The 13818-nt window shown below is 44.4% G+C and overlaps 1 protein-coding gene across 2 annotated transcripts in view; it reads right to left on the bottom strand.

The window, feature by feature from the left end:
- PHLPP1 (PH domain and leucine rich repeat protein phosphatase 1) overlaps window positions 1–13818 on the bottom strand; it is a 213584-nt gene that overhangs the window by 84529 nt on the left and 115237 nt on the right. The window lies entirely within an intron of this gene.

Below are 13818 nucleotides of genomic sequence, written 5' to 3'. Positions count from 1 at the left end.
GCTGCAGTTAAAATGACAGAACCAGATTTGTATGTATCAATCTGGATTCCTTAAAAAAGAAACTCAAGCCCAAAATAAACAAGTCAAAAATGCACGCTGTAAAATTTTACATACAGTATAATGTCATGCATGAAAAAAATTTTAACACATACAATGATTCCATATATTATGCATGAATAGTTATATGTGCAATAAAGCTACACACTATATACACTGATCATTCCCAGGTCACTCAGATGGTAAAGAATCCAGCTGCAGTGCGGGAGACCTGGGTTCAGTCCCTGGGTTGGGAAGATCCCCTGGAGAAGGGAAAGGCTACCCACTCCAGTATTCTAGTCTGGAGGATCCCATGGACAGAGGAGCCTGGCGGGCTACAGTCCGTGGGGTCACAAAGACTTGGACACGACTGAGCGCCTAAGCACAGTACATACACTGATCACATGTCAAATTAATGACAGCGACCGCCTCCAGGGAAGCAAGGAGGGAAAAGAAAATAGGAACAGAAAGACAGGAAATCTGGAATTTATCTATAATGTTTATTCACTTTATAATAAGAATAGAAAGTATGGAGGAACTACGTCTCCCCAGATGGCACTAGTGGTAAAGAATCTGTCTGCCAATGCAGGAGACATAAGAGACGAGGGTTTGAATCCCTGGAGGAGGGCATGGCAACCCACTGCAGTATTCTTCCCTGGAGAATTCCATGGAATGAGGAGCCTGGTGGGCTACAGTCCATGGGATCCCAAAGAGTTGGATATGACTGAAACGACTTAGCACGCATGCATGTCAGAATGTTAGACAAGCAGGAACTGTAATATTATTCTTTGTGCTCTTCCATGTGTGCGCGTTTAACTGAGAAAAAAGCAACGTGATCTCAATATAAAAACGTCAGTAAAAAGGTAAGGAGATCCTGCAGCTCCTTTGAGGTCATTGTAAAGATTCCGGCTTCAGCAAAATGGGCCGCCGTGCAAAGGTTCCAACAAGAGTCTCTGTCTCGGACTGTTAAGCACACAGAGGGGGCCTTGGCCCGGCAGGCTCACAGCGGGCTGTGCCCCACACTCAGCGGGCTGTGCCCCACGCTCAGCACGGCCCTCCCTCGGGAGCGCGTCCCCGGAGGCTGACATGGCGCCACTTTACCGCCCTCCTCTCTCACCAGCCGCCGGCCTGGCCGGGCGTTCCTCCACCAGGGACTCCTCTGCAGAGGACACATTCCCCTTTCGGCTGAAGCATCAGGCTGAATACTCTCTTTGGACAACTACAAGATAATGACTAAACGTCAAGTCGGATTTGATTTCCTTCCTCATTCTGGACCGCAAGCCTGTCCCTGCTGGAAACCAGGGGGAGGACGGCTCAGGGCGAAAGTTCGGCAAGCAAGGGGCCTGTGGGGGTCAGGGCGGGATGGGGGCAGAGATGGAGAGCAGAAACCAGATGTGTCCTGACGGCAGTGGGCGGACCGAACCGCGAGTGGCACCTCTGCCCTGTGCCAGGCCCTGCAACAGAGGAGATTCAAGGGCTTCCCCCTGGATCGGCCTGGGCAGGTAAGGGCGCCATCACGAAGAGGTTTTGCACAACTCCCAAATGAAAGAACTACCAATAGGTCCAACCAAAGAGGCTGTAACCTGCCTACCCAGCGCCTATTAAATCTAAGACCCTCCTCAAGATAAGAGATAAATGAGAAAGCCCCTCTGCACACCTCACGGCAAGCGGCCTTTTACTGTGGTGGGTATTCAGTCGCTCAGTCGTGTCCGACTCTCTGCGACCCCGTGGACCACAGCACGCCAGGGCTCCCTGTCCATCACCAACTCCCGGAGTTTACTCAAACTCATGTCCATCGAGTCGGTGATGCCTTCCAACCATCTCATCCTCTGTCGTCCCCTTCTCCTCCTGCCTTCAATCTTTCCCAGCATCAGGGTCTTTTCAAATGAGTCAGCTCTTCGCATCAGGTGGCCAAAGTATTGGACTTTCAGCTTCAACATCAATCCTTCCAATGAACACCCAGGACTGATCTCCTTTAGCATGTACTGGTTGGATCTCCTTGCTGTCCAAGGAACTCCCAAGACTCTTTTCCAGCACGACAGTTCAAAATAATCAATTCTTTGGTGTCTCAACCTTCTTTATGGTCCAACTCTCACATCCATACATAACTACTGGAAAAACCACAGCTTTGACTATATGGACCTTTGTTGGCAAAGTGATGTCTCTGCTTTTTAATATGCTGTCTAGGTTGGTCATAGCTTTCCTTCCAAGGAGCAAGCATCTTTTAATTTCATCTTCACAATAACTCAGCACAGTAAGGACTGATCTCTACTTCAAAGATGAAGGTTAAAGGGTCTGCCCAAGGTTGCATGGTGAAAGCCCAGCCATGCAGAGTCTGAATGACAGCCTCAAGTTTAAGTCCCACCCAGAGGGAGACTCCTTTAACTGCCACGGTCAAATCCTAACGGAGCCCTCGGCCCAGAGCAAAGACGGTTTGATGTCATCCCTCATAGACCATGAGTGAGCCACATGTGAACAACGTCAGTTTTCAGAAGATCAGTTCAAGTCACCATGGCTTGGGAAATCACTGCTAGTTTGTACTAACAATGACAAAAAATTTTGAGGCTAATAATTTAAAGTAAATCAAATGGGATATTTTTCCCCATGAGCCTACACACGTTGGGAGATACATTAAAATGCACATGAATCCCAACCATAGCTTCCCAGTGGTAAAAGAATCCACCTGCCGATGCAGGAGATGCACGGGACATGGGTTTGATCCCTGAGTCAGGAAGGTCCTCTGAGAAGGAAATGGCAACCCAATCCAGTGTTCTTGCCATGGACAGAGGAGCCCGGTGGGAACAGTCCATGGGGCTGCAAAGAACTGGACTGAGAGCACACACACAGCCCAGCCACTGGCTCAAGTAGTCTTCTCTTCCAGCTTGAGGGTTCGAACATATGAACACATATGAACAGAAAGCTCACTGGACCCTTGAATTATTTCCCCAAAGAACACTGCAGATAAACCATAAAAAAATAGTAATACGAACAACAAACTTTCCAGATTACCTACCTAGGCTTCCACACACTTCTAACATCCCACTCAGTGGGACACTTTCCTCAGTCGTCTCTGCCAGCTGTCAGGACCCTTCTCTCAGCGATCTCTGCTCTGAGTCTGGGCGGGGTACATTCCTCAACCAGCGCCTGTCTCCTAGCCCTAACCCATCCTCACTCTGCGCTTCCTTTTGCAACAGACCTGCACTCTATGTCACTCACGTTATTCTGACCATTCACTTGGTGGACAATCATCTTTCACCAGCAAGGGAAAGTACAGAATGACAACCAGATGACTTTTTTTGTCCGCACTATACTTTAGTGAAATACTATTTATCCTTATTACGCACAAAGCAGGCTCAAAATTAAACAAAATGACTGTGAGAGGCTCGGTCGAAGTAGCTGAAACAGCATAAATAATTCCACTTGTGCAAAGTAAAATACTGCTATAAACTGGCTTTATGAGTCATTAATTGCTCTGGCCTAGCCTTCAGTGGTTTGGGAAATTATGCCCTGGCTATGGAGAGTCTCTGGGGAGTTTACTAAAATTCTTAACCTCAATTTACTTAGTTTTAATTCTTACCCCGCTCCCCCCTTCCAAATGCTTTGGAAAGGCATAAACATGTAGGAGAATATAAATTTAGAATAGAGTTTATTCATCTTTACTAGCTAAGTACTCTCTTACTTTCAATTTCATTCTCATCAATAAAAGTTTTATAATACTTCATATCAAAGATTTCCCCATTTTAATAAACTTTAAACTGGCACTGCTCCAAAACATGCAATAATTTCTTTTAAAAAAAATTCTACAAATACAGGAAATGCCTTGATTCCAGACCTTTTCACAATGACCTCTCATTTCTTGATCCTGCATTCATTATCATTTCATAAAATCTACTTAACAGCAGATGCAGAAAACCTTCCTATAAAATTAATTACAATATATACACTAATAATGTCCTCACAGGGTCATATCAAACTACCGATTTTGGATTTAGTAAGTCCTACCTGAAGTTCTCATATTTTATTATTTCTTTAGGTTTCCCTGGTGGTTCAGATGGTAAAGATTCAGCCTGCAATGCAGCAAACCCAAGTTCGATTCCTGGATTGGGAATTATTTCTTTGCCTTAAATGAGTAAATGCTACGAAATAGCTAAAAATCCAAGGAATAAAATACACAGATTTACACAGTATTCTAAACCACCAGATGTAATCAAATGCACGAAGACAGAGCGGACCTGGAGAGGCCGTCACAGCCAAGCACAGAGCAGAGTGGGGACTCCGAAGGCACGCGTGCTCAGGAGGGGCCTGCTTCTCAAGAGAGGGCTTCCTAAGACTGGAAGGGACCGCCAAAGTGTAGTTAAGGGACCAAAGAATAAAAACGATAGAAAGCTGCAGGCTGGAAAAGGAAAGAAGGGAGGGGAGAGAGAGAGAGAAAGAGAAGAGAAGCGTTATCGACAGGTGACCAACTGGACAGGTAAGCAAACACACACAACTCACTGTAAAGGGACCAGGGTGTAACAATAAGGCTGGGCTTCCCCAGGGCTCAGCGCGAAAGAACCCGCCGGCAACGCAGGAGACGCGGGTTCCGTCCCTGGGTGGGAAAGATCCTCTGGAGGAAGAAATGGCAACCACTCCAGTATTCTTGCCTGAAGAATTCCATGGACAGGGGAGCCTGGCAGGTTACAGTCCACAGCGTCACAAAGAGTTAGACAGGACTGAAGCGACTAAGCACGCATAACAATAAGGAGAAACAGTACTGAGAAATTTAGACCTAGAGTTCCTGCTAGGCATCCCAACCTCTCTGCCAGGTGAGTGGAGGGGAGTGGTGCCCTGTCAGCGTGTTTACCACCTGCCTGTAGGCAACAGCCCCTGGACAGATACTGGAGAGACACGCTCTTCGTCTTCAAAACATGAGTCCCTTGAAGGCACAAACACCTAACACGCATAATTCAAAAAGGCATGTGCCACGGTGCAGAGGGGCACAGAGCAGAGAGCAGAGACCCCGAGCCCCCGGCTGCCCAGCGCTGACGGTCCCCTCTTGGGACAAGATGGACAGGTCCTCGCAGGCCCCCGAGCGGACTGGCACCGCACCCCCAGGAGCAGGCAGAGCTGCGAGACACACCCCAGGAGCTCGTCGGATGGCGGAAACCAGACACGCAGGCCTGGCGCCTCGCCCTCTCGGAGTCACACGCAGGGTGAGAAGCTCGGAGAAGGTCCCCAAGGCCTCCAGCATTACTCATCGGGTCTCCAGCCTAAGAGTTACCTCCTTTCCACACACAGAAATCCCATTGTATTTCTCAGTAAGAACAGAAAAATAGGACTTGGCTTGGGTGGAGATCAAATCTGAACTCAGAGTTCCTTCCTCATTTCCTTATTGGCAGAGTACGTGTAAACAAGCTCCTTAGAAGGGGACCACCAGAGAGCCCCTGCGCGTTTCCCCCGGGGGGCAGCTCCTCCACGAAGGACGGGGCAAGCTCGCCACCACAAGCAGCCCACACTCTAGCTTCCCACTGTAAGAAGTGAGGTAAATTCACATTAAACAGAACTAGTTCTGAATAGCCTAGGAACAAGCTACTTGTTTTTCTATTTAAAATACAAATTATACAAACACCTCAATGTTTAAGTTCCAGTCTAACATACAAGGTCTGGTATGTTTAACCTAGAGAGTTCACTGTTTTTTTTTTTCAATTATTCTAGTATTCCTTACTTTATAAAATAAATCAGACCAGAGAGTAGAAGAATTTAACTCTTCAGAATAGTCACAGATAATCTAATACTCTGGGTTACAAATACTGCCATCTTCCAAGGTAAGTAAATATATCATGGAAATTAAACTCTTAAGACACCATGTATTTATTTGGGGGGGGGGGGGCTTCCTAGGTGGCGCTAGTGGTAAAGAACCCGCCTGCCAATGCAGGAGACATGAGATGCAGGTTCGATCCCTGGGTCAGGAAGATCCCCTGGAGGAGGGCATGGCAACCCACTCCAGTATTCTAGCCAGGAGAATCCCATGGACAGAGGAGCCTGGTGGGTTACAGTCACAAAGAGTCAGACACAACCGAAGTGACTTGGTTCACATGGACACACACACCATGTATTTTTATGCAGGTCTAACACTCAGATTAAAACGACTGAACTTCAAAATATAATATGACCAGACGCAGAGATCTGGTTAACTATGTATGATTAAGTTCCTGATGCAGCCATACTTGACCAGTTTTGGAAGAGGCAGACAACAGCAGTGCCCTCAACACTGAAACCGACTTAACCTGCCTTGGGTGACTCAGAAGGCACCTTGGACTTCCTCAGTCCCTCCTGGTCATTCTTTAGGGAGGTCAGTGATCCATGCAGTGGCGATGCTCAGATGCCCTCAGCAGCACTACAGACTGCCTATAGACCAGCTTCTGCTCTACTACTGAGCGGCCGAGAGGCCACCAACCACTGCGCACGTGAAGCCCTGAGACTCCCCTTTGATGTTTTCAGTGAATAAACCTCAGCTGCTATCTGAAGTCTGGTTTGTTTCGTCCCTTCAGGCCGCTGTGAAACACTGGAAGTAAAATGGAAGGCCAACAGCAAGGCAGCAGAACTCCCTGCACAAAGCAGTGCTGGGCACCTCACACCCTGCTCCCTCACGTGTAAGACGGAGATGATGACATCTCCTCAAGGGTGCCTTCCTTCAGCTCTGAAACCCGGCCCTGTCCAGTGTTAGGAGCACCCACCTCACAGGGATACCGTAGAGCATCTAGAACAGACCTTGACACACAGAAAAAAGTTTCCAAAATGTTAGTTATCACTACTACATCAATTCACTTGGCTAAATGATTTTATTATTAACAAAATATACCTATTAACAATTTGGGGTTGGGGAGAAACAAAGAGTCTTTTGATTTTGCTGCTGACCTCACGAATGAACTAACTCATTCATTATGAAATAACATCTAAAGAATGGTAAACAGTGGTCACATCCTCTGTGCTCATCGGATGGATGGCAAGCCTATCAAGAAACTGCAGACTACCCAAAGGAAAACCGAGAGAAGGAATCTGGGAAGCAAGTGATGAGGGAATTGCTGCAGTTATCAGAGATGTTTCTCCTAGAAGTAGATTGCCAAGGGGTGGGGGAGGGCGTAGAAACTTAAATAGTTAAGAGGTCATCAAACAAGAGAGGGAGTGCAATGATTACCTTGGGTTAAGCCAGAGCAGTGAGCCAAGGGTACAGGGATCAAGACCTCAGCTCACTTCTAAGGAAGAACTGTCTCGTGAGACACTGTAGGTGTCTGAAAGGTGGTAGCCCTTTTTTATTTAGGAGGGAAGTCAGTCTGGAAGTCCACGACGTCCTGCTCAAATCTTAAATGCTAAGTCACTCAACTAAGAGACACTCGATGATGACTAGAACTTAAGGTTAAAGAACACTTAAAAAAAATAAAGTGGCAAGAGACTGTCTTATTTCTCAGTCTGTCTCCTGGCCTCACTGCAAGGCACGCAGGATCTTATTTCCTGATGGGGACCCGGGCCCTGCAGTGGGAGCGAGCGGTCTTAACCACTGGGCTGCCAGGGAAGGCCCAAGACCACTCTGAAAGAAAACACCAAATAACTGTTAAGGCAATTATTCCAGAAAACTACAAGGAACATTATGTTTTTGGCAACTACTTTCCAATCTTAAAATCATATACTGTTACTTTAAAACATGGCTGTAAGTTCCTTTCTTGAAACCTAGAATGTATTTTATTAAAGATTAATAGCAACATACAGATAAAACACACATGAGGAATGCATTTCTTCCATCTGCTTAAGTCTGGATGCTAGAAGTAGAGCCTGGAAGCATGCCTGGCACAGAGAAAGGGTGGGGTAAGTACCCTCTCATTCCCCCTCACTGCCCTCACCCTCCAGCCCTGAAACTGAAGTGTGGAGAGACCAGGGGAGGCAAGGCAGGGAGCCGGGGGGAGAGAGATGAGACGCCGGGTGAGCCTCCCACGGAAGCACACGAGGAGCACCGCTTCCCCAAGAGGGGGTTCCGTCAGGATACGGTAAGGAAACGAGCTAGCTTTTTCATGAGCACAAAAGTGGACTGAAAAACTGAAGAAAAGAGAAAAAGTAATTTTAAATGGAAATGACTTAGAATGAAGGAAAAATCCCTTCTTTATAGAGATATATTGACTAGGATCTCAGAACCAATAGTTACCACGGTGGGCGAGCAGGGGAGGATTAGCGATGTGTTAACAAGATGAAGTGTCGTCATAACTGCAAAGAGATCATTTCATTTTCACGAACCTAATCAGTCTTACGTATGACAAAAACAAAGTTTAACGTAATCCAAAATACTTTAGTTTAAATATCATTAGTTTAAATTAGTTTAAATTCAAAGCAGAATTTCTAAGCTCCCTAATTTCATAAACTGCTATTTATATCTATAACAATGAAAGATTCCACAGTATGAATTTTTGTGGAACAAATCCATTACCATGTTGGAAAATTTAGTTAAACCAGTGGGTAACGTAGTCGAGTTTGCCCAGGAAAACAGAATGAACGCGCATGAAAGCACCCAGGCCCGCAGCACCTTCTCCCGCACACGGCGCTGACGTCACGCGGCGCTGCCGCCCCTGCAGACGCCTCGCATCTCCCTGAAACGCGCTTCCACCCTGCCTCGGGGTGAACGCTGTTCCCTCCTCAGGACTCTGCCTGCTCATCACCTCCTCAATGCTTCCTGTCCCTAAACATTTCATATACCGCATTTCCAAATTTTTCTCATACCTTCACTACAGAATTGGTACAAAAGCAATAGTCTAGGTATAGGGGTGACATTTTATAAACTAAAATCCATGTCACTCAGACCTTCCATTCTACTTCAGATTCTACCACTGACATGATAGACTGCCAGGATCAAATGACCCTGATCCTTTATCTAAAGAATGGGTACAAAATGTGAAGGAGGAGTTTCCCATAAAAGTCCTTTGAAGCCCTTGGCTTCTTAGCAGAACAGGATTGAAAAGACAACTTCTTAACCTCATAATCCCAATGTAACCAACTACAGCACAACCCGAAAAGACAAGTGACCAGCCAAGCTGAAGAAATGCAGCACACTCCCTAAATTACACTTCAAGTTAAGAGGTACAATATGTGTAAAAAATGCTAAGTGACCTTAAAGGTTTCCTTGCAACTACATCAAATGACACAGATCTATATGCTGGAAACAATCCTATTATACAAGAAAGATCTGACTCTGGTTGGTGATGTACTCTTTGAGTAAAATCTGGACAATAAAACACTCTTTTTAAGTACACGAAGGCAAAAGTTCGGCTGTGATTGACCACATATCTTATTCTTATATAAAGGGTGATGTTTACTCATCATTTCAAGTGATCTTTTAATTCCGCACGAGATGGGACTCTGATTGGCCTATGCTATGCATATTGAGGATGAACCAAACTATCACAGCAACTTCAACATGGTCACTTTTAATTTTTTTCATTAAAAAGAGGAAAGGCCTGGAATTAAAATACTATGATTGATACTAAAAGAAAGAGAGATGAGCAGTGTGACGGCCACAGGCAGTGTTCACCACCGATCAACAAGAGAGACCTGTGCACCAACCATGCGGCCTTACACGCGAACTCACACTGTGGGGCCACACACACGCACACAACTGGCCACAGGCCGACCCCTGTGGACGCTGAGTCATAGGTATGCGGGCAATTATTTCTACTTCTGAATATTCAACATTTCTTGTAATGAAAAGTTAGAAACACTTTCATGCATACTTCAATTAATTTAATTAAATTACTTAAATACTTATTGCATGGGGTTGGGGGGGTGGACAAAAACAAGCCAAAACCCCAAGATTCACGCACAACACTAAATCAGTGATCTGAATCCCCTTTAATCTTCCTTGAAATCAAGAAACAAACTTTCCACTGGGACAACACAGCATTGCAGAAGTGACTAGGACTTTAAAAATAAGTATGTCTTAGGCAATAGATTCACATGCAGACTCAGTCTGAAAAGGATTCACAGGATCAGTCAATATGTCTGAAACAAATCCATGCAACAAAGCGGGCCACAAAAGCAGGCACACAGGCCAGCTTGTCTAGAGTTACTTGTGCATCTGACCGGAGCACCTCTGAAACTCCCTCCCTCAGCTACCCCCTCACCCCCACCACTGCCCCCCAACCACTCTGAGACCATGCTGCACGTGTTCTTGGTAAATGCCACACTGCACTTGTAAACACATGGGTTATTTTCAAGTATCTTTTGATATTTGATTTCTAAACTAATGGCATTTGGTCCCATCATTCCATGGCAAATAGATGGAGAAACAGTGACAGACTTTATTTTTTTGGGCTCCAAAATCACTGCAGATGGTGATTGCAGCCATGAAATTAAAAGACGCTTGCTTACTCCTTGGAAGGAAAGTTATGAACAACCTAGACAGCATATTAAAAAGCAGAGACATTGCTTTGTCAACAAAGGTCTGTCTAGTCAAGGCTATGGTTTTTCCCGTAGTCATGTATGGATGTGAGAGTTGGACTATAAAGAAAGCTGAGCACTGAAGAATTGATGCTTTTGAACTGTGGTGTTGGAGAAGACTCTTGAGAGTCCCTTGGACTGCAAGAAGATCCAACCAGTCCATCTTAAAGGAGATCAGTCCTGGGTATTCATTGGAAGGACTGATGCTGAAGCTGAAACTCCAATATTTTGGCCACCTGATGCGAAGAGCTGACTCATTGGAAAAGACCCTGATGCTGGGAAAGACTGAAGGCGGGAGGGGAAGGGGATGACAGAGGATGAGATGGTTGGATGGCATCACCAACTCAATGTACATGAGATTGGGTAAGCTCTGGGAGTTGGTGATGGACAGGGAAGCCTGGCGTGCTGTGATTCATGGGGTCACAAAGAGTTGGACACGACTGAGCGACTGAAGTAAAGTGAACCTAATTCCATGGTGATAAGAGAACAGAGTGTATGATTTCAATACCTTTAGGCCACGAAATTTTTGCACCTTGTTTTATGTCCCTGGATATGTTCCAGTGTCTCCTGATTTACAGTCTACAGGAACTCGAATAGAATTTGTATAGTGGTGTTGTGTGAAAACCGCTTAATCTTAATTATGCTGAACTGATTCATAGTGCTCATAAGGTCTACTATCTCCTTTCTACTTGTCTATCCATTCTATTAATTTTTGAGAGTTTGATACTGAAACTCCAACTAAAAATCTTAAGTTACCTACCTAAAAAAATAATTGTAGTATATAGTGGAACTATATGTAACTTTGTTCTGTATTTTCCAAGTCTCCTGTAAATGCGTTATGATACTTTCATAATTAAAACAATTTTTTAAAAAATATTAAAAAAAAACAGTGGACATGTATCCATGTTGGGAAGACAGAGTCCTTTTTACACCACATATAACAGGATGTTTGCTGATTTTTTAAAGCATGCCTGCATTAATATTTCAGGTATGACTTTACAATCGATATTGTATTAAATAATCCTCCCCAAGGAGCTATTTCCTCCACAGCATCTACCACTAACATTCGATCCAAATTAAAAACTCTAAAGGGACAGCCTTGGGTGTTGTTTTGGCAAGCAACACTAAGTGCTAAGATGAAGTTTAAAAAACAATACATAAAAAAAAAAACAAAAACAATACATATATAAGAGCCTGTCTTGGTAGTTCAGTTCAGTTCAGTCACTTAGTCGTGTCCGACTCTTTGCGACCCCATGAATCGCAGCATGCCAGGCCTTCCTGTCCATCACCAACTCCCGGAGTCTATTCAAACTCATGTCCATCGAGCCGGAGATGCCATCCAGCCATCTCATCCTCTGTCGTCCCCTTCTCCTCCTGCCCCCAATCCCTCCCAGCATCAGGGTCTTTTCCAATGAGTCAACTCTTCGCATGAGGTGGCCAAAGTATTGGACTTTCAGCTTCAGCATCAGTCCTTCCAATGAACACCCAGGACTGATCTTCTCCTTTAGGATGGACTGGTTGGATCTCCTTGCAGTCCAAGGGACTCTCAAGAGTCTTCGCCAACACCACAATAACCTTTTATAAATGTTCACAGAATCAGATAAAAAAATTAGAACAAAGATTAACATTTTTCTTGTAGCTAAGATCCAGAAGCATAAACTGAAAATAATTTTCATTTTAAATTAATGACCTAATTCATTTTAAATCAACAATCATTGGAATTTACTTCTCTCTATCCTTCCAACCTGACTGGGGTGAGGGTGGTCACTAAGAATCAGAAACTCAGATATTTCTTTCTGGTGTTGGTTTGTCTCTCTTTCAGATACTTATTATTAAAATGAATCCTCATTTAAACATCAGGATATGGATAATCCTTTCTGTGAATGTTTTGTTTCTCAGTGAGAAGAAAAAGAAACTGTTTCCATAGTAACTCGGAGTGCGACCGAACTGTGCAACTCCCTAAGAGCTCCATGTGAGGAAGCACAGCAGTGGAGAGGGGAAGCTGGAAGCAGAAGCGCCGTGTGACCGGCAGCCTGGGCCACTCCACGCTTCCAGACACACACAATCCCAAAGGGGCCGAGTTCTCACCCTCTTCCTGGCAGTCCCGACCCACGCTCCCAGGAAGTTCGGTCAAAGGAAAAGACACTGCCATAGGACTGTCCTCAACATACAAAGTTTAAAGTGTGTGGCCATATTTTACACAGGGTTCATACCCAAGTAGGGAGTTCTCACTCTTATTCCTTCCATAATGCCTAAACTTTTTAACCAGCCCCTTACAACTCATTTCCCTTTTAAGTCACTAACTATAATAACTTCTAAAAATTTTGAAATGTGTATCTGGTTTTTAAGGTTGGAGAAAAGGAAGACACTGTATCTATCTAAAATCTGCATTTATTAAAATATTTGCCCTCTGTTCCCCTACCTTGACTTTGCAGAAAGAAATCTTTCTCCCCAATGTCTGCCATTCTTAATTACTTCACTCAAAAAGGCTGCTGTCAGAGCCCAGGGCAGACAAAGGAGACATAACAGTCAAATACACTGTAGTGCCCTAGATACAATCTTGGAACAGAAAAATGGCATTAATGGAAAAATTGGTAAAATGTAAATAAAATCAGAGTAATGTACCAACGTCAGGACATCACTTAGTTTTGACATATGGATCATGGTAATATTAGATGTTTGGGAAACTGAAGGAGGACTACATGGAGACTCTCTATATTGTTTTTGCAACTTTTCTGTAAATAGATTATTCCAACACAAAAAGTATAGTTAAAAAAAAAAAATCAACATTTCCATGCAGAAAGAAATTTAAACAGCACCTTGACCAGTTTGGCATTTTATTCTGAACAGAGTGTGGGCCATCGACTCACTGCTTTGAACCCATACAACCACTTAATGTTTAAAGCACAGTATTACATAGTATTTGTCTCCTCACACTGGCAACCACCAGAGTAATTTCAAAACAATGAGACAGATGTACTGGTTGCCTCTTACATCATGTTAATCCTACAAGCATATCTGAAGGAGAAGTGTCATCTTTCCCATTTTCTCTACTAGGGGAAGTGTCCTGTACATTTGGAAGCGTCAGCTGCCTGCGAGATGGGGAGAATCTTCTCAGTCCTATCAGGCTAAACTCTGGCCACAGCTTCTCCAAAAGGAAAAACTAACGTTCCTAAGAATCGCATTATTCACCAGAGAATGCAGTTTGTCCCTGGTAATTCAAGTGTGACCAGTCAGTATTTCAAAATGATTTTCTAAACAATATTCTCTTTTCTCTTAACTGCTTTATAAAGTTATTCCTTTCAAAGTTACTCATTCACTTGA

This window comes from Cervus canadensis, chromosome 23 (genome assembly GCF_019320065.1).
Source record: "Cervus canadensis isolate Bull #8, Minnesota chromosome 23, ASM1932006v1, whole genome shotgun sequence".
Taxonomy (NCBI): domain Eukaryota; kingdom Metazoa; phylum Chordata; class Mammalia; order Artiodactyla; family Cervidae; genus Cervus; species Cervus canadensis.
Note: the sequence above shows the minus strand (reverse complement) of the source record. Positions and strands in the feature narration are given on the sequence as shown.